General features: G+C 51.2%; 1 protein-coding gene across 2 annotated transcripts in view; it reads left to right on the top strand.

Moving 5' to 3' along the window:
- The first annotated feature begins 1,139 nt into the window (after positions 1-1,139).
- LOC138480740 (phosphatidylinositol 3,4,5-trisphosphate 5-phosphatase 2-like) overlaps positions 1,140-21,132 on the top strand; it is a 767,550-nt gene continuing 747,557 nt past the window's right edge. For both annotated transcript variants that reach the window (XM_069612470.1, XM_069612471.1), the window contains exon 1: positions 1,140-1,441. The gene's annotated coding sequence lies outside the window, so the exon portion shown is untranslated. The remainder of the gene's footprint in view (positions 1,442-21,132) is intronic.

The following is a 21,132-nucleotide window of genomic DNA, read 5'->3' on the forward strand; positions in this document are numbered from 1 at the left end:
AATCTTTCATCGGTTTGAGGGAGAAATGATAAGTCTCTTAGTGCTGTTATGAACTGCTCTCCCGTGTCACCCTCTTGTTGAGTATGGTCCCCAAATGTGTGTCTTTCGAGGACGATACTGATTTTGCTCCAGAATTCTGATCTCGCTTGCCGACACATTTCTCATATTCATTCAATGCCTACATTTCCTCAGTAGTCAAACAGGGGAGGCTGTCAAACTTGGCTTGTCCTGAGATGCCTAAGGGATCACTTACTTCCATGTTTACACAGGCTTTAATGAGGTTCAGCTAAAACTAAGACATCTGTCGCGCCTGAACATTTGTACTTCCAGATGTTTTGCACTACAACTTCCATGACCCTTCAGCACTGACTTTGCTGTATGGGGCCGATCGGAGTTGAAGTGCAGCTCATCTGGAAGGACACATAATGAGTAAGAAGCAGATGCTGGATGGTTGAAGAAGACATTTGCCAGTTTAATGTAAAAATACCACTTAGGTTCAAAAACGGGCATTGGACACATTGAACTCAAGCCGCTGCGCTTCGATATTTTGCTGTTTTCTGATAAAAAGAAGAGGACCTAAATAACGAGAGTGATTTATATTCGGTAAAATGTTCAATTCGGATATCCGATGCGCCACTTTGTATCTCACTGCTACTATATCACTCCTTTCATCTTTCTCTTTTTCCCTCTGTCTCTTGCCAGTTGCTAATGCTGACTGTGTGCGGTCTTCTTTCCTGTTAAAATTGACTTTCTCTGTTCATCTTCATGTTTTAATCCCCTCCTTTTATCTTTTAGTCTCCTTCCTTCCTTCCTTCCTTCCTTCCTTCCTTCCTTCCTTCCTTCCTTCCTTCCTTCCTTCCTTCCTTCCTTCCTTCCTTCCTTCCTTCCTTCCTTCCTTCCTTCCTTCCTTCCTTCCTTCCTTCCTTCCTTCCTTCCTTCCTTCCTTCCTTCCTTCCTTCCTTCCTTCCTTCCTTCCTTCCTTCCTTCCTTCCTTCCTTCCTTCCTTCCTTCCTTCCTTCCTTCCTTCCTTCCCTCCCTTTGCTGCGCTTTGCTTCCCCTCCTTTCCTCCCTCCCTCCCTTCCTTCCTGCCTTCCTTCCCTCCCTCCCTCCCTCCCTCCCGCCCTCCCTTCCTTCCTTCCTTCCTTCCTTCCTTCTTTCCTTCCTTCCTCGCTCCCTCCCTCTCTCCCTCTCTCCCCTTCCCGGCTGCGGGGGCAGAGGGGGCAGAGAGGAGAGAGGGGACGCGGTAGGAAGGGGGCGGATGCGGGTGACAGCTGCTGAAGAGGAGCACTGCCAAGTTCATAGCAGCAGCATCCGGGGGAGGGAGAGGCTGCTGGTGGACCTGCTCACACCGACCGAGGAGGCGAGGAGGCCAGCCGAGGAGATGCAGCGCTAGAGAGAGAGTCCAGCGGAGGAAGGAGAGACAGCAGAGAGCGCCTCGGAGGTAGGAGAGACACTGCAGAGAAGCCAAATGGTATAGGAGAGACTCCGCAGAGGCCAGCTGAGGTAGAGGAGACACCGCAGAAAAGCCAGATGAGATAGGAGACGGAGAGACTCAGAAGAGAGACCAGCTGAGGCAGGGGAGACACCACAGAGAGGCCATCAGCAGTAGGGGAGAAACTGCAGAGAAGCCAGGTGAGATAGGCGAGACATAGCGGTGGAGAGGCCAGCTGAGGTAGGAGAGACAAAGCAGAGAGGCCAGTTGAGGTAGGAGAGACTCAGCAGAGAGGCCAGATGAGGTAGGGGAGACACCGCAGAGAGGCCAGCTGAGGTAGGAGAGACTCAGCAGAGAGGCCAGCTGAGGCAGGGGAGACACCGCATAGAGGCCAGCCGAGGCAGGGGAGACCGCAGAGAGCCATCAGAAGTAGGGGAGACACTGCAGAGAAGCATATGAGATAGGAGAGACACCGCAGAGAGGCCAGCTTAGGTAGGAGAGACACAGCAGTGAGGCCAGCTGAGGTAGGAGAGACTCAGCAGAGAGGCCAGGTGAGGTAGGGGAGACACCACAGAGAGGCCAGCTGAGGTAGGAGAGACCCAACAGAGAGGCCAGCTGAGGTAGGGGAGACACCACAGAGAGGCCATCAGCAGTAGGGGAGACACTGCAGAGAAGCCAGATGAAATAGGAGAGACACAGCAGAGAGGCCAGCTGAGGTAGGAGAGACTCAGCAGAGAGGCCAGATGAGGTAGGGGAGACACCACAGATAGGCCAACGGAGGTAGGAGAGACTCAGGAGAGAGGCCAGCTGAGATAGGGGAGACACTGCAGAGAGGCCATCTGAGGTAGGGGAGACCACAGAGAGGCCACCCGAAGCAGGGGAAACACTGCAGAGAAGCCAGATGAGAGAGGAGAGACACAGCAGAGAGGCCAACTGAGGTAGGAGAGACACAGCAGAGAAGCCAGATGATCCACGAGAGATACAGCAGAGAGGCCAGCTGAGGTAGGGGAGACAACAGAGAGGCCAGCAGCAATAGGGGAGACAACAGAGGCCAGCGGAAGTAAGGGAGACAGAGAGAACCGTAGTGAGACCAGCTGACGTAGGACAGATGCAGCAGAGTGGCCAGCTGATGCAGGGGAGACAGCAGAGAGGCCAGGGGAGGTACGAGAGTTAGCAGAGAGGCTAGAGGATCTAGGAGAGACGCAGCAGATAGACCATGGGAGGTGGGAGAAACATCGCAGAGAGGCTAGCTGAGGTAGGAGAGACGCCGTAGAGAGGCCAACAAAGGTAGGAGAGACACCGTAGAGAGGCCGGGTGAGGTGGGCGGGGACGGCGTAGTGAGCAGTAGGCAGGTCAGTAGAGGCTAGTGGAGGGAGGAAAGTTAGCATAGAGGCAAGCAGAGGTAGGGGAAATATGAGAGACCAGCTGAGCCTCTCTCATATATGAGGTAAGAGAACAAGTAAAGAGACCAGGGGAGGCTGTATAGACAAAGCAGAGAGGCCTGCAGAGGTAGGGGCACAGCAGACCGTCCAGGGGAGGCTGGAGAGACACTGTAGTGAGGCCAGCAGAGGTGGGGGGCAGCAGACAGTCCAGGGGGGGCTGTATTGACACAGCAGAGAGGCCGGCAGAGGTAGGGGGGGCAGCAGACCGTCCAGGGGAGGATGGTGAGACACTGTAGTGAGGCAGCAGAGGTAGGGGGGACAGCAGACCGTCCAGGGTAGGCTGGAGAGACACTGTAGTGAGGCCAGCAGAGGTAGAGGGGACAACAGCCCGTCCATGGGAGGCTGGAGACACACTGTAGAGAGGCTGGCAGAGGTGGTGGTGGGCAGCAGACCATCCAGGGGAGGATGGAGAGACACTGTAGTGAGGCCAGCAGAGGTGGGGGGCAGAAGACAGTCCAGGGGAGGCTGGAGAGACACTGTAGTGAGGCCAGCAGAGGTAGGGGGACAGCAGCCCATCTAGGGGAGGCTGGAGAGACACTGTAGTGAGGCCAGCAGAGGTAGGGGGACAGCAGACCATCTAGGGGAGGCTGGAGAGACACTGTAGTGAGGCCAGCAGAGGTGGGAGGGCAGCAGACAGTCCAGGGGAGGCTGTATAGACACAGCAGAGAGGCCAGCAGAGGTAGGGGGGACAGCAGACCGTCCAAGGGAGGCTGGAGAGTCACTGTAGTGAGGCCAGCAGAAGTGGGGGGCAGCAGACAGTCCAGGGGGGGCTGGAGAGACACTGTAGTGAGGCCAGCAGAGGTAGGGTTGGGCAGCAGGCCATCCAGGGGAGGCTGGAGAGACACTGTAGTGAGGCCAGCAGAGGTAGAGGGGACAACAGCCCGTCCAGGGGAGGCTGGAGAGACACTGTAGTGAGGCCAGCAGATGTAGAGGGGACAACAGCCCGTCCAGCGGAGGCTGGAGAGACACAACAGAGAGGCTGGCGGAGGTGGGGGGGGCAGCAGACCGCCCAAGGGAGAATGGAGAGACACTGTACAGAGGCTGGCAGAGGTAGGGGGGACAGCAGACCGTCCAGGGGAGGCTGGAGAGACACTGTAGTGAGGCCAGCAGAGGACGGGTTGGGCAGAAGACCATCTAGGGGAGGCTGGAGAGACACTGTAGTGAGGCCAGCAGAGGTAGGAGAAACACAAAAGAGAGAAGAGAGACCAGCGGAGGTAGGGGACACAGAAGAGTGTTCAGTGGAGGTAAGAGAGACAGCGGAGAGGCCAGCAGAGGTAAGGGTGACAGCAGGGAGGCCAGTGGAGGTAAGATAGCCGAGAGGCAAACAGAGGTAGGGGACGCAGGAAAGAGGAGAGTCCAACAGAGGTATGGGAGACACAGCGGAGGTAGGGCAGCCAGCAGCGTCACTACCAGCTGCATCCCAGCAGAGAGGCCAGCAGAGGAATGGAAGACACAGGGGAGGTAGAGCAGCCAGCAGCGTCACTACCAGCTGCATACCAGCAGAGAGGCCAGCAGAGGTATGGGAGACACAGGGGAGGTAGAGCAGCCAGCAGCGTCACTACCCGCTGCATCCCAGAAGAGATGCCAGCAGAGGTACGGAAGACACGGGGGGGAGGAGGGAGGACAGCCAGCAGCGTCACTACCCGCTGCATCCCAGCAGAGAGGCCAGCAGAGGTATGGGAGAGACATGGGAGGTAGGGCAGCCATCAGCGTCACTACCCGCTGCATCCCAGCAGAGAGGCCAGCAGAGGTATGGGAGACACGGGGGGAGGGGGGAGGGGGGAGGACAGCCAGCAGCGTCACTACCCGCTGCATCCCAGCAGAGAGGCCAGCAGAGGTATGGGAGACACGGGGGTAGGACAGCCAGCAGCGTCACTACCCGCTGCATCCCAGCAGAGAGGCCAGCAGAGGTATGGGAGACACAGGGGAGGTAGAGCAGCCAGCAGCGTCACTACCCGCTGCATCCCAGCAGAGAGGCCAGCAGAGGTATGGGAGAGACATGGGAGGTAGGGCAGCCAGCAGCGTCACTACCCGCTGCATCCCAGCAGAGAGGCCAGCAGAGGTATGGGAGACACGGGGGAGGTAGGGCAGCCAGCAGCGTCACTACCCGCTGCATCCCAGCAGAGAGGCCAGCAGAGGTATGGGAGAGACATGGGAGGTAGGGCAGCCAGCAGCGTCACTACCCGCTGCATCCCAGCAGAGAGGCCAGCAGAGGTATGGGAGACACGGGGGGAGGGGGTAGGACAGCCAGCAGCGTCACTACCCGCTGCATCCCAGCAGAGAGGCAAGCAGAGGTATGGGAGACACGGGGGGGAGGACAGCCAGCAGCGTCACTACCCGCTGCATCCCAGCAGAGAGGCCAGAAGAGGTATGGGAGAGACATGGCAGGTAGGGCAGCCAGCAGAGTCACAACCTGCTGCATCCCAGCAGAGAGGCCAGCATAGGTATGGGAGACACGGGGGAGGTAGGGCAGCCAGCAGCGTCACTACCCGCTGCATCCCAACAGAGAGGTCAGCAGAGGTATGGGAGACACGGGGGGAGGGGGTAGGACAGCCAGCAGCGTCACTACCCACTGCATCCCAGCAGAGAGGCCAGCAGAGGTATGGGAGACACAGGGGAGAGTAGAGCAGCCAGCAGCGTCATTATCAGCTGCATACCAGCAGAGAAGCCAGCAGAGGTAGGAGAAACACAAAGAGAGAAGAGAGACCAGCGGAGGTAGGGGACACAGAAGAGTGTTCAGTGGAGGCAAGATAGACAGCGGAGAGGCCAGCAGAGGTAGAGGGGACAACAGCCCGTCCAGGGTAGGCTGGAGAGACACAACAGGGAGGCTGGCAGAGGTGGGGGGGGCAGCAAACCGCCCAAGGGAGGCTGGAGAGACACTGTAGAGAGGCTGGCAGAGGTAGGGGGAGAGCAGACCATCCAGGGGAGGCTGGAGAGACACTGTAGTGAGGCCAGCAGAGGTGGGGGGGGCAGCAGACAGTCCAGGGAGGCTGTATAGACACAGCAGAGAGGCCAGCAGAGGTAGGGGGGACAGCAGACCGTCCAGGGGAGGCTGGAGAGACACTGTAGTGAGGCCAGCAGAGGTAGGAGAAACACAAAAGAGAGAAGAGAGACCAGCGGAGGTAGGGGACACAGAAGAGTGTTCAGTGGAGGTAAGAGAGACAGCGGAGAGGCCAGCAGAGGTAAGGGTGACAACAGGGAGGCCAGTGGAGGTACGATAGCCGAGAGGCAAACAGAGGTAGGGGACGCAGGAAAGAGGAGAGTCCAACAGAGGTATGGGAGACACGGGGGTAGGACAGCCAGCAGCGTCACTACCCGCTGCATCCCAGCAGAGAGGCCAGCAGAGGTATGGGAGACACAGGGGAGGTAGAGCAGCCAGCAGCGTCACTACCCGCTGCATCCCAGCAGAGAGGCCAGCAGAGGTATGGGAGAGACATGGGAGGTAGGGCAGCCAGCAGCGTCACTACCCGCTGCATCCCAGCAGAGAGGCCAGCAGAGGTATGGGAGACACGGGGGAGGTAGGGCAGCCAGCAGGCGTCACTACCCGCTGCATCCCAGCAGAGAAGCCAGCAGAGGTATGGGAGAGACATGGGAGGTAGGGCAGCCAGCAGCGTCACTACCCGCTGCATCCCAGCAGAGAGGCCAGCAGAGGTATGGGAGACACGGGGGAGGGGGTAGAACAGTCAGCAGCGTCACAACCCGCTGCATCCCAGCAGAGAGGCAAGCAGAGGTATGGGAGACACGGGGGGGTGGGGGGAGGACAGCCAGCAGCGTCACTACCCGCTGCATCCCAGCAGAGAGGCCAGCAGAGGTATGGGAGACACAGGGGAGGTAGAGCAGTCAGCAGCGTCACTACCCGCTGCATCCCAGCAGAGAGGCCAGCAGAGGTATGGGAGACACGGGGGGAGGGGGGAGGACAGCCAGCAGCGTCACAACCCGCTGCATCCCAGCAGAGAGGCAAGCAGAGGTATGGGAGACACGGGGGGTGGGGGGAGGACAGCCAGCAGCGTCACTACCCGCTGCATCCCAGCAGAGAGGCCAGCAGAGGTATGGGAGACACAGGGGAGTTAGGGCAGCCAGCAGAGTCACAACCTGCTGCATCCCAGCAGAGAGGCCAGCAGAGGTATGGGAGACACGGGGGAGGTATGGCAGCCAGCAGCGTCACTACCCGCTGCATCCCAACAGAGAGGCCAGCAGAGGTATGGGAGATACATGGGAGGTAGGGCAGCCAGCGGCGTCACTACCCGCTGCATCCCAGCATAGAGGCCAGCAGAGGTATGGGAGACACGGGGGGAGGGGGTAGGACAGCCAGCAGCGTCACTACCCACTGCATCCCAGCAGAGAGGCCAGCAGAGGTATGGGAGACACGGGGGAGAGTAGAGCAGCCAGCAGCGTCATTATCAGCTGCATACGAGCAGAGAGGCCAGCAGGGGTATGGGAGACACGGGGGGTGGGGTAGGACAGCCAGCAGCGTCCCTACCCGCTGCATCCCTGCAGAGAGGCCAGCAGGGGTATGGGAGACACGGGGGGTGGGGTAGGACAGCCAGCAGCGTCCCTACCCGCTGCATCCCAGCAGAGAGGCCAGCAGAGGTATGGGAGACACGGGGGGTGGGGGGGGGTAGGACAGCCAGCAGCGTCCCTACCCGCTGCATCCCAGTAGTGGGTGCCCCTGACCCAGGAGTAGATAATACTTCTCTCTTTTCCCTAGCCACTTTCTTCATCTGCTACCCCGCCGCCCCCAGTGTCTGTCCCTTCCCCCCCCTGTCTCTGAGTCCTCGCGGCATCCTCCCTCTTGCGTGATTCATATCTTCAGGTTTCGGCAGGGCTGGCCCCCGCCTCTCTCCCTCCACCCCCTCCACCCCCTCCTTTGCTATTTCTGCACCATCATCTCTTTGCAAAATATTGAAAACACTCCGAGGAGCTCAGGGACGTCGCGGGCGGAGCCTGCAAACCCATTAGAGTGCCGTGCCTCTGGCCAGCACCCCGCCAAGTGCCCCTAAACAGCCCAGCTACCGCTCGCTAGCACCCCTCTACTGTCCCTCTGGTGTCTGGAACGCGCCTTAGCTGTTCCGGTTTAAGTAGAGCCCCCTCCCCACAACGGGCCCCGTTAGGAACGTTGTTTCAGATGTCTCTAATTAGGCTTATTCCTCATGCTCTCCCTCTCTAAAAGCACACCGCTCCCTTTCCCCCTTTAGGAGCATGGGCCATCTGTCCCTCATAGTAGTCCCTCATTATTTGTATATTTATTTGTTATTGTTTTAAGGGTGAACCTAGCTTGAGAGCAGCGGGGCACTGTACCGCCTGTGGCATCTTTTAACAGTAGAGCAGTACTGTGGAGCGCTGTACAGAGTGTGCGTAGCGAGCGTTTGAGCTGGCATCTTTTAACAGTAGAGCAGTACTGTGGAGCGCTGTACAGAGTGTGCGTAGCGAGCGTTTGAGCTGGCATCTTTGAACAGTAGAGCAGTACTGTGGAGCGCTGTACAGAGTGTGCGTAGCGAGCGTTTGAGCTGGCATCTTTTAACAGTAGAGCAGTACTGCGGAGCGCTGTACAGAGTGTGCGTAGCGAGCGTTTGAGCTGGCATTTTTTAACAGTAGAGCAGTACTGCGAGTTGCGTTTTGTGCATCAATTGAGATTAGTCCATAATATGATATATGATAGGTTATTTATAACACGCTTAATACCAAGAAGTTTCTAAGCGCGGACCCAGCGATCGAACCTGTGTGCTCTGTGACGTGTTGCTCCCAAGGCGAGCACGTTGCCCTTGAGCTATCCTCCCGAGACATGGCCAGGTTCTGTTGAAAAAAAAAACACTTTTTGAGAGTTTTGCAAAATGGGAGAATTGTGGATGCATTTTGAGTCGATACTGGGATCGAGTTCCAGAGGATGGTGTGTGACAAGAGAAAGATTGCTTGTGGGTAATCTGGGAACTAATTGTGATTCGAGGCGGTTGCTCAATTTGCGGCGCAAGGAGAGTGTGCCACCAGATATATGGAGCTGCCAGGGACGCTGGTGTGCTACTCGCGACTGCTTTCTAGACGTTACAAGTAGTCTTGAACAGTATCCTGGCCTAGAGAGGAAGCCAATGTGGTTTGCGTAGGACCGGGACGGGGTGATTTACGTGAAATGACCCCGCATCTGTATTAAGATGTGCTACAGTGTGGTGGACTGCTTTTATGGGAGACAAGTCAGCAGCTGGGAGCCTTATCAGGAGACCACATGATTGTGCGCGGCCACAAGGGCCTGCACTATGGTCCGGAGGTCCTGCAGCGGGATGACGGATTTGATTTGGCCAAGGGTGGAGATTTGGGGCCAGCCTGTTGTGCCTTCTTGGCTATGTGTTTCTGGAAGGACAGGTTGCTGTCAAATACTGAAACTAAAGGATTTTTCTGAATCTGTGAGTTGCGCATATCTTTGAGCCATTGTTGGACAAGATGTTGTTTATCGGGGGGACCGATGATGACAAATTCGGTCTTGGCTGGGTTAAGTTTGAGCTGGGCACCTGACATCCAGGACTGGATGATAGCGAGGTAATCACAGAGATGACTGAGGACCTCTGGGCTTTTTATTTTCATGCACAAGAGGAGCACAGTATTTAGCTATCCCTCCTGAGCGACACACCTCTATCTAGACTTCTTTCTGAGCACATCTGCAGTTGTCCCTCTTTAGAGACACAGCAGCTGATGTTCCCTATAAGGAGCACACCTCCCGATAATCCATCTGTCCCCCAATAGTGGTCCCTCTTTAGGAGCACAGCATTTAGCTATCCCTCCTGAGGAATGCACCTCTATCTAGACTTCTTTCTGAGCACATCTGCAGTTGTCCCTCTTTAGAGACACAGCAGCTGAAGTTCCCTATTAGGAGCACCCCTCCCGACTATCCCCCTTTAGGGGTATAATCCATCTGTCCCCTAATAGGTGTCCCTCTTTAGGAGCACAGCATTTAGCTATCCCTCCTGAGGAACGCACCTCTATCTAGACTTCTTTCTGAGCACATCTGCAGTTGTCCCTCTTTAGAGACACAGCAGCTGAAGTTCCCTATTAGGAGCACCCCTCCCGACTATCCCCCTTTAGGGGTATAATCCATCTGTCCCCTAATAGGTGTCCCTCTTTAGGAGCACAACATTTAGCTATCCCTCCTGAGGAACGCACCTCTATCTAGACTTCTTTCTGAGCACATCTGCAGTTGTCCCTCTTTAGAGACACAGCAGCTGATGTTCCCTATAAGGAGCACACCTCCCGATAATCCATCTGTCCCCCAATAGTGGTCCCTCTTTAGGAGCACAGCATTTAGCTATCCCTCCTGAGGAATGCACCTCTATCTAGACTTCTTTCTGAGCACATCTGCAGTTGTCCCTCTTTAGAGACACAGCAGCTGAAGTTCCCTATTAGGAGCACCCCTCCCGACTATCCCCCTTTAGGGGTATAATCCATCTGTCCCCTAATAGGTGTCCCTCTTTAGGAGCACAGCATTTAGCCACCCCCCCTGAGGAAGACACCTCTATCTAGACTTCTGAACACATCTGCAGCTGGCCTTCTTTAAAGGCCCAGCAGCAGCTGATCTTTATTAGGAGAACACTTCCCAACTGTCCCCTTTTAGGAGCGTATACATCTGTCCCCCTACAGTGGGCTCTGATTAAGAGCACAGCTTTCAGCTATCGCCCCGGAGGAACACATCTCGAGGAAATGTTCTTTCTGAGTACATCAGCAGCTGGCCCTCTTGGAGCAGTTGTCAGTGGGGGGCCCTCTTGGAACAGTTGTCAGTGGGGGGCCCTCTTGGAACAGTTGGTCAGAGTGGGGCCCTCTTGGAACAATTAGTCAGTGGGGGTCTTTGTTTCTGCTGGATCAGCGTGATTGAACCACTCTTTTGCAGGTCTATTAAGTTGAAAAATGCTGAGAATGTTCTAAATTCGAAAATTCAGGATTGTGGCAGGTTGGACTTTCCTATGTGGGAGCTGAAGCAGAATGAGTGATGGGTGCATGACTCGGGTCATTATTCTATTTCTGGGTTCCGGCTGATATTACTATTCAATCTTCATTTCATGTTCATTGCATGCTTGTTTTGTCCTCATATAACCCAGGGAGGACCTTTCAGTAACATCTGTCATACCATCTCACTGGCTTCTGCTTCTGCACCGCGCATGCTTGTTTGGCTGTTGGAATTGGATATTCCTTGTAGGATCACCTGGAGTCTGCTGTGTTGTTGGCTAGCAAGAGTTATTTTGGTCTGATCTACCTGTACCTCTTTACGAGCTGATGTTGTTGGTTGGAATTGCGTGGAGGGTGGCGTCTTTGGGTGGTTGCTTGGATCTAGTTTTTGTTGAAGTAGCGGGGCGAATTGCTTCCAGATTGTGTTTTGCCAGAGGTACCGGTCATCCAGTAGCACTTGTTTTTGGGGTAGGGTTAATGTTGCTCGGGGCTGATTCATTCATAGATACTGGAGTAAAGTTATTCTGGGTGACAGGTGCATTGTGGTCAGTCAGGTAGAGCCTTACGAGGTTCAGGCCGGCCTTGCCCGTACCAGAGGACTTTGCAATGATGTTAAGCTCTGTGGCGAACCAGAAGAAGGAGTAAGGCTCGAGGTCAACATTTCAAGGATTTTTATTGAACTCAAAAAGAAAAGGCCTTTCTGTCCCCATTGCTAAGAGGGCTTTCCCTGCCTACAAACTAAACTAAAGGTGCTTGTCAACTTCCAAAATGAAATGAGTCCTCAGTCCAAATCCTATTCACTATCTGGTCCTACCACTTTAGAAGAAAAAACAAACTTAAGGCCTGGTTCTTCACCTCCAATGTGTAGCCCTCCTCGCCTCAATGCCCACAGTATCATCCTATACAATAGGCTTCTGTAAACACATTTGCTCTACTTAACTTGTTAGTTACTTACGTGAATAAGTTTGCACATGTAAATATTACTGATTATTTACCTACGGGAACAATGTGTCTGTAAATATGTATGTAAATATGTTTAATCTGATACATCCTAAACCTATGTTATCTATTGTTGCCTGTGGTAACTCCTGTAATGTGTATTACGTGCTCTCCAGCGCCCAGATACCCATGGGTTTGGCACGCTCTACAAATGTTAAATAAATAAATAAATACAATTAAATAAAAATGAGACGGAGCTGTAGCTCCCGCTCATTCTTCATCTGGCCAATGTTAATCGGGTCCTTCCCAAAGTACTGGTCGTAGCACAAATGTTCGCTCTTAACATTTCACTAAAGAAAGGTTTATCAAGTTTCTTTTTAAATTCCTCAGGAAAAATGACAAGTCTTTACAGAAACCAAATGTCTCAAGTTCTTGAAGGGGAGGGATTATACCCATAGTCAATTTCTCCCAGCTTGGACCTTTTCTTTCCCCTAATGTTGTGCCTTGAATAGATTGCTAAAGCCCTGCTGGTTCCCTTCTGGTAACAACGTCGTTTATCTCTTTAGGGCTCTCCAGGCCGCTGTGGTTCTCTGGATCACTTCTTTCTCTTTGTTTAACTCAACTCGCCTCCTTCTACCCTGGGCAACCTAGTAGCTTCTCTGCCTTCGGGTGTGTTCCAGCAAGGGTGGCGTCTTTGGCGTTCTCCTTCTCCTGCCCATCTCAGCCATTTCGGTGATTCTGCATAGAGAGCGGAGGATTCGTCCCAGACCCACCACGGCCGCAGCATGGTCATGCCACCAGGAGGGACAGTATGTCTCCTCCCCATCTTGTCAGTTTCTGTGTTGTCCACATTAATAGTAGAGGGTTCGTTCCTCCATTGTCCCCTGTTTTTGTTGCGGGTTGGCGGCTCCTGGGCCCTCCACGGCTGCAACGTGGTCAGGCTGCCAAGTGAGGTAGTTCTTCTCCCATTTCCATTTCCATCTCAGTAATGTTGCCCTTCTCGGTAAAACAAAAGAGGTGATGTCTAGAAGGCTTAGAATTCATCTTAACCTCTGGAATTGCTCTGGGCATCCCTCCAGACTATCTTTCTTTGCCTGTCAAGCCATTCCAAAAGGGGAAAGACAATATGCAAATCAGGCTTGGTCCCACCCCAAAAGCTGCAGTCCCGCCCTAACTGCTTGGTCACATTCCTTCTTCACGAGACCACAAGCATCCCCAGACATGTTTCAGCCTTGTTAGGCATCATCAGTGAGTATTACCTTGGGTCTTCAGGCCCAGTAGGCATGGTACCCACGTCTGGTCATACCCGCCCCACCTAGGGTTACTAGGCAAAACAAAAGAGGGGATGGTTTGAAGGTTTAGAACTAATCTTAACCTCTGTCGTTGCTCTGGGCAACCGTGCAGTCCATCGTTCTTCGACTGCCAAGACATTACAAAAGAGGAAAGACCATTTGCAAATCAGGCTTGGTCCCACCCCAAAAGGGGCAGTCCAGCCCAAACTGCTAGGTCACATTCCTTCTGCACAAGACCACAAGCATCACCAGACATGTTTCGGACTAGTTGGGCCTCATCACTGAGGAGTAGCTGGGATCACTAGACCCAGCAGGCACGGGACCCACGTCTGGGCATACCTGTCTGACTTGGGGTGACTAAGCAAAACAAAAGAGGCCCTCGGCATCTCGCTTTCCTCTCTTCGGTTCTACACACTACCGCTGGACTCCATGGTGTGGGGCGGCTCCGCCCTCTAGGACGTTTGCACGTCAGGGGCTCGTCTCTGCCGAGTATTTTGTTCCCTCCATTCGAGGTTCCTCGTCTCTTTATTTTCGCCACCGTACTTCAAAGGGGCGTGTTGTTATTCTCCAGCTGCTGCATTCAAGGGATTCCAGCATTACCTTGAGCCAAAGATATGAGAGTAATGTCAATAGCGTTTGAATGCCAAATGGAAGTAGCAGGAGTCTTTTCCCCTCCCATGTATGCAGAGAGAGTATTCCTCATAGGTGTTCCTCATAGGAATGGGAGTCCTTGTCCCCTAGAGGGGAGGAACCGACTGCATGGCCAACGACTGGTGGCATCTTCTTGTGGGAGAGGCGGTTGCTCTTGAGTTGTCGTTGTTCTTGCTTTGGTTGTTTGAACCTCTCTGAGAAGGTCTGAAACGTTTAGTCACTCGTGTAGTAATTTCAGGGCCAGTGTCATATTGACTTTTCCCTTGCAAGTTTTGCCATTCATTCTGAGGTTGAGCCCTCTCCATTTCTTGGCAGCCAGCAATATCTTGAGGGGAGGTATTCTGTTGGTTATCCACACCTGTGTGTCTGTGCTGCGAGAGAGCAGGCCTATTCCACTCTTTCCCCTTCTAGAGTGCAACACGTGCTCCACCATTAACCTTTTAGGATCTTGGCTGGCTTGCATGCCTTCCTTGAATTACTGTAGATTATGGTTCTAGAGAGACAATCTCACAGGCTCGAGGTTAACATTTCAAGGGTTTAATAAGTATCTGGATAGATAAAAACTGACGGGATGAGCTGGTGCCCAATGTATCCGATTAATAGCCCAGGTTCAAGGTTGGAGCTGAAGTTTTTCATCTAACAGGAAGTGACTGTAGTGTCTTTTCTCCTTCCTGGGCTCCTATTTGATAATATGGGGTCTAGGTTATGGTGGTGCTATTTCTTCTAATAGACAGTGGCTGTGGAGTCTTTCTTCCTGCTTGGTATAATTGTGCTTGATGTAGCGTTTAGGGTAGGATGGTGGTCTTTCTTCTAATAGACAGTGGCCAGTGGCTGTGGAGTATTTCTTCCTGCTTGGTATCCTTTTGCATCATGTGTAGGGTCTAGGGTAGGATGGTGGTCTTTCTTCTAATAGACAGTGGCTGTGGAGTCTTTCTTCCTGCTTGGTATCCATTTGCATGATGTAGGGTCTAGGGTAGGATGGTGGTCTTTCTTCTAATAGACAGTGGCCAGTGGCTGTGGAGTCTTTCTTCCTGCTTGGTATGCTTTTGCATCATGTGTAGGGTCTAGGGTAGGATGGTGGTCTTTCTTCTAATAGACAGTGGCTGTGAAGTATTTCTTCCTGCTTGGTATAATTTTGCTTGATGTAGCGTTTAGGGTAGGATGGTGGTCTTTCTTCTAATAGACAGTGGCTGTGGAGTCTTTCTTCCTGCTTGGTATCATTTTGCATCATGTCTAGGGTCTAGGGTAGGATGGTGGTCTTTCTTCTAATAGACAGTGGCTGTGGAGTATTTCTTCCTACTTGGTATAATTCTGCTTGATGTAGCGTTTAGGGTAGGATGGTGGTCTTTCTTTTAATAGACAGTGGCTGTGGAGTCTTTCTTCCTGCTTCATTTCCTTTTGCATGACATAGGGCCTACGGTAGGATGGTGGTCTTTCTTCTAATAGACAGTGACTGTGAAGTGTTTCTTCCTGCTTGGTATTCTTTTGCATGATGTAGGGTCTAGGGTAGGATGGTGGTCTTTCTTCTAATAGACAGTGACTGTGAAGTGTTTCTTCCTGCTTGGTATTCTTTTGCATGATGTAGGGTCTAGGGTAGGATGGTGGTCTTTCTTCTAATAGACAGTGACTGTGAAGTGTTTCTTCCTGCTTGGTATTCTTTTGCATGATGTAGGGTCTAGGGTAGGATGGTGGTCTTTCTTCTAATAGACAGTGGCTGTGGAGTCTTTCTTCCTGCTTGGTATCTTTTGCATAATGTGCAGAATCTAGGGTAGGATGGTGGTCTTTCCTCTAATAGGCAGTGAGTGTGAAGTGTTTCTTACTGCTTGGTATTGTTTTGCATGATCTAGGGACTAGGGTAGGATGGTGGTCTTTCTTCTAATATATAGTGTCTCTTGAGTCTTTCTTCCTGCTTGGTATCCTTTTGCATGATGTAGGGTTTAGGTTAGGATGGTGGTCTTTCTTCTAATAGACAGTGGCTGTGGAGTATTTCTTCCTGCTTGGTATCCTTTTGCATAATGTGTAGGGTTTAAGGTAGGATGGTGGTCTTTCTTCTAATAGACAGTGGCTGTGGAGTCTTTCTTCCTGCTTGGTATTCTTTTGCATGATGTAGGGTCTAGGGTAGGATGGTGGTCTTGCAGGGCCCATCTTTCCTGTCGCAATCCTCACTTGTTCCTCTTTAGAAACATGCCTCCAGCAGTCTATCTTTGGGCAAGAAACACTTTTCGCTGTCCATTTGGAGGTGCAAATGCCCTCCTATGAAGCTGTTCCTATGAAACCTGCAGCTGTTACTCCTTAGAAGCAAAGACTTCCAGTCCCTCCTTAGGACCACACCTCTGGTTGTTCTGCTTTAATTGCAGACCTCCATGCCGTGTTTTAAGTGGGCTGGGACTAGCTGTGGCTCAGCCCCGGCAGTATCCAAACATCGCCTTCGAGCAGGAGATCTGTCGCAGCTCCCTGAACTGACTTACCCGACTTTATTTCCCGCAACCGAAAGTAAAGTCAATAAAATGTTGAGTGACAATACTGTTCTTCCCCAGTAGATGTCACTGTCAGCAATGTATAAAATCACATCCTCAGTTTCACACCTTTGGAGTTTATTTTGTAATAGGCTGGAGGGAAACTATCTGATATTTCAAAAGATATTTATATCCAAAACTTGCCATTGAGATTAATGAATACATACAAATCATGGATTTCCTGAGAAAGAATAGAGGGATCGGAAACTGCATTGACCTATCTTAACTTGATTTCTATTTATATTTGAATATTTTGATTTTAGTCAAATTGTGACTGAGTATTAACTATATTCATTTTACACACTTTTAATAATAGATTTGACTCCCTTTCAAGCCAGGTTCGAGAACTCGACCCTGTCTGTTAGGCCGCTCCTTTAGTTTCATAGACCCCACATCTTTTCAAGGTTCCTTAGAGTCTTGTGATTTTGAGCTTGCACCAGACACGACTGAGGCCCCGCCCCTCTCGTTAGTGCCCTCATCCTCTATTTCTCATCCCAGCTCCGACTCGTGAGGATATTACAGTACTGACACTTCTCATTATGACTGATATTTGTTGGTTGGATATTACAGTACTGACACTTCTCATTATGACTGATATTTGTTGGTTGGATAGTACAGTACTGCCACTTCTCATTATGACTGATATTTGTTGGTTGGATAGTACAGTACTGCCACTTCTCATTATGAATGATATTTGTTGGTTGGATAGTACACTACCGGAACCTCTCATTTTGGCTACTAATCATTTATTGGGTCGTACAGTACCGGCACTTCTTATTTTAGCTGTTATATGTTGATTTGAAAGTACAGTACAGCCACTTTTCATTTTCCAGCTAAATGTTTCTTGGATGGTAATGTATCTGGGCTTTTCATTATGCTGCTTATACGTTTCATAGATGTTACAATACAGACAAGCTTTATCATGGCTGATACATGTTTGTTGGATAGTACAGCACTGGCACTTCCCATTTTCGCTGCTAAATATTTCGTGGATAGTACAGTTCCGGCACTTCTCATTGTGGCTGATACATGCTTGTTAGATAGTACACAACTGGCACTTCGCTTTTTCACTGCTAAACATTTCGTGGATAGTACAGCTCCGGTACTTCTCACTATGGCTGATACATGCTTTTTGGATAGTACAGTACCAACACTTCTCTTCTTCGCTGCTAAACATGTCTTGAATAGTGCAGTTCTGGCACTTCTCACTGTGGCTGATACATACTTCTTGGATAGTAAAGTACTGACACATCTCTTTTTCGCTGCTAAATATTTCTAGGATAGTATGTTTCTGGCACTTCTCACTGTGGCTGATACATGCTTGTTGGATAGTACACTACTGGCATTTCTCTTTTTCACTGCTAAACATTTCTTGGATAGTACAGTTCCGGCACTTCTCACTATGGCTGATGCATGCTTGTTGGATAGTACAGTACCGACACTTCTCTTCTTCGCTGCTAAACATGTCTTGAATAGTGCAGTTCTGGCACTTCTCACTGTGGCTGATACATACTTGTTGGATAGTACACTACTGGCATTTCTCTTTTTCACTGCTAAACATTTCTTGGATAGTACAGTTCCGGCACTTCTCACTATGGCTGATGCATGCTTGTTGGATAGTACAGTACCGACACTTCTCTTTTTTGCTGCTAAACATGTCTTGAACAGTACAGTTCTGGCACTTCTCACTATGGCTAATGCATGCTTGTAGGATAGTATAGTACCAACACTTCTCTTTTTCACTGATAAACATTTCTTGGATAGTACAGTGCCAACACTACTCGCTGTGGCTGATGCATGCTTGTTGGATAGTACAGTACTGACACTTCTCTTTTTTTGCTGCTAAAGTTTTCTTGGAAGTACAGTATCTGGGATTCTCATTGTGCCTTCGTATATGTTTCATGGATATTACAGTACTGATCCTTCTTGTTTTGATTACCATATCATTTTTCACTGACCTGCTCTCGAACCATGACTCTAACACTCTGTGCGTTCTCATCTTGCTTGATCTCTCCTGCCTTTGACACTGTCAACTACACCATCCTGCTCAACCGTCTCCGTGATAACCTGGGTATCACTGGTCAGGCTCTGGCGTGGCTGACCTCTTTCCTCTCCAATCGACCCTCCCAGGTCCAACTGGGGTCTTTCCTCTCTGACATCTTTTTCTCTACCTGTGGTGTCCCCCAGGGGTCTAACCTCTCTCCTTGGATGTTCAACCAGTATCTGGCACTTCTTGCTCACCGCATCGCCACTCTCTGCCCCAACTTTCAGTGCTATGCGGATGATACCCAGCTCATTTTCAGGATACCCTCGGCCTCCTCTTCTCCTTCCCTCATCTCTGACTGTCTTTCTGCTATCCAGGAATGGTGTGCCGCCAACGACCTCTGCCTTAATGCCAGTAAGACTGAGATTCTTCTCATCGGCACTCCCACTCCCTCCTTCCCTGCAGCTCTCTGGCCGGCCTCTCTTGGCCCTCTTCCTGCTGCTACCTGCAAGGCAAAAAACCTTGGCGTCATCTTCGACTCCACACTCTTTCTCTCCTCACATATCCGACGTCTCTAAGAAGTCACACTACCAGCTACACCTCCTCAGAGGTATCTTTCCTTTCCTCTCCTTCCCCCAGAAGCTCACTGTCTCTAGAGGCCTGGTTCTCTCGAAGCTGGACTACTGTAACAGCCTCTATCTAAATCTGCCCGCCTCTACTCTTCGCCCTTTGCAACTCATCCAGAACAGGACTGCGAGACTTGTTCTTGGCCTCAAGTCCAGGGACCGTGCCTCTCCAGGACTGAAATCACTACACTGGCTCCAAGTGACTGCGAGGATCAAGTTCAAAACCCTCTGCACTGTCCACAAGGCCGTCTGGGGCCTTGGGCCAAAATACCTTCAACTCTCTCTTACTAAATATCTTCCTTCTCGAGCTCTTAGCTCATCCGCCTCCAACTCCCTCAGGGTCAGCCGCTTCTCCAAACAACGAGTTGGGGGCAGATCTCTCTCCGCTGCAGGGGCCTCCCTCTGGAACAGCCTTCCTGCCTCCCTGAAACTTGAGGAGAACCATCTCCGGTTCCGGAAGCACCTCAAAACCTTCCTCTTTGCCTCCGCTTTCTCTCCCTCTCTCCCCTGCTAATACTACTGAAACTGCACTGAATCTGCAACTGGGCCACTCACCGTTCTCGGTCCTTGGCCCAGCCACTCTCCCTGGCAACCTCTGCACTACGGGACTGTGTCTGTATCCCTACAGAGCCCCTCCCCAGCACTTGTCTGCACTTACCTCGCACTTGCCACCAGCTGCTCCTTGTTATTTATCTTGTATGCTCTATGCTAATAACCCAGTACTGCACTTTCCCCTCTCCCTTTCCCCCATGTACTTTTCCCTTCCCCTCTACCCTTGCACTTGCGGGATCTGAATGACACCTGGCCTAGTAGGATCGTTGTCTGTCTCCCCTTGTTCCCCCCCTTCCTCGTCGCGCCTTGAAACACTGTGTATGGGCGCGTTACAAATGCCATATCATATCATATCATATCATTTGCATATGGTACAGCACCTACCTGTCTTATAGAAGCTATACTACACGTTTAATTATTAGCACAGTGCCAGATCTTCTCATTATGGCTGCTACGTGCTTCATGGATAGTTCAGTACCAGGACTGTTATTTCATGTACATTTCACGGATAGTACAGAACCGTGTGCTTCTCAAAATGTATCCGATACTATCCAATTTCCTTTGCTCATGTCCATAAGTCCTGCCATGATCAAATGTGCACTGATTACTACAAAACTTTAACCATTTATTAACTTCAAATCAAAGTATGAGAGCATAAGGCATGTGCCGTAGATACTTAGGCCCTCATTACGAGTTGGGCGGTATTCTGGCAGTAAATCCACCAGAATACCGCCCAACGGAATTACTATTACCTCCATTTGGTAATAATAATCCTCATTTTTATAGAGTCGATTGGACTCTATGGGGAATTTCTGGTGGAATTACTGCTGTGGTAATTCCGCCGGTTTTCAGCAGAAAGCAGTAGGATTTACCTCCAGCACGACGCTGAAGGTAAATCCCCCACTCCAGAGCCATACTCATATGGCAGAGCAGGAAAAGAGGCAGTAATTCCGTTACCACCAATTTTTTCACATACCGCCATATTTGTAATGAGACCCCGAGCATCTGTTTTCAACCCAAGAGGTAACTGAGTCTACCCCATCCCCCTTCACCTAGCCCTCCCAGCTTTTATGCTAGAAGGGTACCGTTAGCACACATTTTAACTGGTTTAATGTGGTCATTGACTTAACCTGAGAATAGAGCAAACCCCATCCACATTGGTTGAGTTTGGTAGTGTCCTGCACAGTGCCATGGAGCAAATATTGGTATGCAGGTAGGGAGAAGATTGAGTATGAATTGGAGAAAATCGGCAGTTCTCCTTGACAAAGGCTGAAGCACTCCATTAAAATAACCACAGAAGGAGGTAGGGAAATGGGAAATCCAGGAGGTCAGAGATCCATATTTAGTTTTGTCCCTTAGGCTGCGCTATGGCGCCACCTATAAGCCCAAGCTATTGCATCGGAGTACAGCTGGTGGGAGAGGGCATATCAGGCGGGACTCAAAGCTTGTAGGTGTTGTATTGACTGGCAATGACATGCTAATTCCTATGTCATTTCCCCCTCCCCCACTTCAGGCCCCTCTCCACCCAAAACACATCCTACTTGGTTTTCTTTGAGCTAGTTTATCAAGCTGTAAAATCAAACATCACACTCAAAGTGCTTGCCAGTGTTATTTCAAAGCATTTTTCGCAGAGCTAATGGCTTAATTGCAGCTGTAAACCAGCTGCGGGTGTAATAAAAATGTCTTAAGAAGGTCTGCCTTCAGTCACTTGAATTACAAGCTGTGTGCGTGTCCTTCACTGAAGTCCTGTAAAAAACAAGCACTAGCAAAGC

This window comes from Ambystoma mexicanum, chromosome 5p, assembly GCF_040938575.1.
Source record: "Ambystoma mexicanum isolate Mex_15411 chromosome 5p, UKY_AmexF1_1, whole genome shotgun sequence".
NCBI lineage: Eukaryota > Metazoa > Chordata > Amphibia > Caudata > Ambystomatidae > Ambystoma > Ambystoma mexicanum.